At 32.6% G+C, this 2,298-nt stretch overlaps 1 protein-coding gene across 1 annotated transcript in view; it reads left to right on the top strand.

Moving 5' to 3' along the window:
- LOC106680277 (proclotting enzyme) overlaps positions 1-2,298 on the top strand; it is a 195,015-nt gene that overhangs the window by 141,690 nt on the left and 51,027 nt on the right. The gene's annotated exons all lie outside the window — the stretch shown is intronic.

Below are 2,298 nucleotides of genomic sequence, written 5' to 3' on the forward strand. Positions count from 1 at the left end.
GAGGTCAAGCTATAGTCAATTAGGACAGGTCAAGCTATAGTCAATCAGGACAGGTCAAGCTATAGTCAATCAGGAGAGGTCAAGCTATAGTCAATCAGGTTTTGTCATTTTTTAAGAACATTTTATAATAGTCGCAGTGCTTTATTAGTAATTAAAATTAGTATTATTATTATTTATTAAATTAATAATTTTTTTCACTCCTACAGGGATAAATGCCCCCAACACTCTTTCTGGTACTCATATGCCCTTTTGTATTCACGAATACATTGTCAACAAATACTGATTAGTATTTCACCTTATAACTAACTGGCGCTTAATAGTCACTGCCTTTCTCTGACAGATATGAATGAAAGAATTTAACTCAAAAAAGTTGGGTAAACATCGTTGTTATAAAAATAAATAAGAAATACTGCCTACACAACCTTTCCACTTAAGATGTATTTCAGCCAAATAGACGATATGGTCCGAGCACGTACGACAAAAGAAGCAGTGAAAGTAGGAAAGTGAAACAAAGAGACTGGTTTGGAAGTAACCGGAAGGGAAACAACTTGTTCGATCAAGAAAGCACCACTCTCCTTTGGCTACCGCTCACAGTAAACAAGTTTCCGGCGCCCTCTAAAAATTATATAGCTACCTATTATATAAACCTCAATCGTGCCGTATATGTCTTCACCTTGGCTTATTTATAATACGATTTTTTTATAGGAATAAATATCATGTTCCTGCTATGCTATTGTACTTTGAGAAGAAAATAAAGCATATCATTTATATTGTGTTTAACGTAAACAGTTTTAACACGCTAGATGTTATAAGTAGGGATATTCATGATGTTGTGTTAAATGTAAAATGTTTTACCATGTTAAATGTAATAAGTATAGGATTGTGAGCAGCCTTATTTATAGTGATATTAAATGTTAAATGCATAAGAGCTCCTAGCGGATTTTCTAAGCATCTTGTTTTATAACCTTTCCTTCCTAAACCTCATGACATGGTTTACTTTTAAGTTTTGATTAAAGTAATTTATTACAACCTGCCTAAAGAGGAAGTTGTGTCAAAATATGCCCTTGTTGATTTTCTAAATTGTGAGGAAGAGAATCTAAATGAGCTAATTGTCAACTGTCATTATTTTTTATTATTTTATTTGTATACCAGATCAGCTTGGTGGGCCTTACATAGTTGATATAACTTATATTATATATATATTTTTTAATAGTTGATTATGGGGGGTATAGTCATACAAATGACACCCCTAACTATATAAAAAGTTCTTATTAAAAGAAAAAAAAATTATAATAAAATAAATATATAAGAATAATGCTTCTTAATAAAAGAGGAAAGTAAAATTAATAACAAAAAATAATGATATTGGTACACTTAAATAAAACAAACAATTGTCTTCTAATAGTAAAAAGAAACAAGTTAATTTGAAAAAGGGAAGAGAGAAGAAAAGAGAAAAACAAATAATGATGAATAAATAAAATAAGTAAAATAGAGGTAGTGTGACTATGAATTAATTTTATATTTATTAAAAAATTATAACAGAATGTCCTGCGGCAGTCTGGGCTTCAGTCTTCGGGTTGAGGTTGGGTTTCCCAGGTTGTAGGTCACAGCTCCTTTAACTGTCGGTAACTGGGAGTGGAACTTCATGAACCGTTTTTTGATATAATCATCTATTGACTCCATTTGTGATTCGCGATGCAATTGGTTATTTCTTATGAACCAAGGAGCATTAACTGGGATTCTTAGGACTTTATTTTGAAAAGATTGTAGTTTTTTCCTTTTCGTGAAGGATGCCGCTCCCCAGACTTCACAGCCGTACATCAGCAGTGGCCTGGGGATTGTTTTAAATATAAGAACGGTTGTTTCTGGTTATAGTTTGGAATTTCTGTTTAGGATAGGATATAGCATTGCTAACCTTGCATAAGTTTGATGTTGATAAGGTGATTCCAGGTAAGGCGGCGATCTAGGTGAATACCCAGGTATCTTACTGTTTCACTGGCAGGATTCCATTTCACATTTTTATCTTTGAGGATTAGATCCAGTGGATCTGGTGGGCGTCGAAGAGTAAAAATTTTTGAGTTCCATTAACTGTCATTACATTACAATTATTGTCATACATAGCTTTATTAGTTATAAAAACATCCAAAACAATATTGATACAATCAAAACACGAGCAAGTAATATGTATAATACTGCATTTCTTGTTACTACAACAAACAAAATGATCAAGAGGTCAACTGGTCTGTTGCGTGACGTCATTCTCCATTTAACTGACCTAGTAACAGACTCTCAACTATA

Source organism: Halyomorpha halys, unplaced genomic scaffold (genome assembly GCF_000696795.3).
Source record: "Halyomorpha halys isolate HHAL.00 unplaced genomic scaffold, Hhal_1.1 Scaffold16.1, whole genome shotgun sequence".
NCBI lineage: Eukaryota > Metazoa > Arthropoda > Insecta > Hemiptera > Pentatomidae > Halyomorpha > Halyomorpha halys.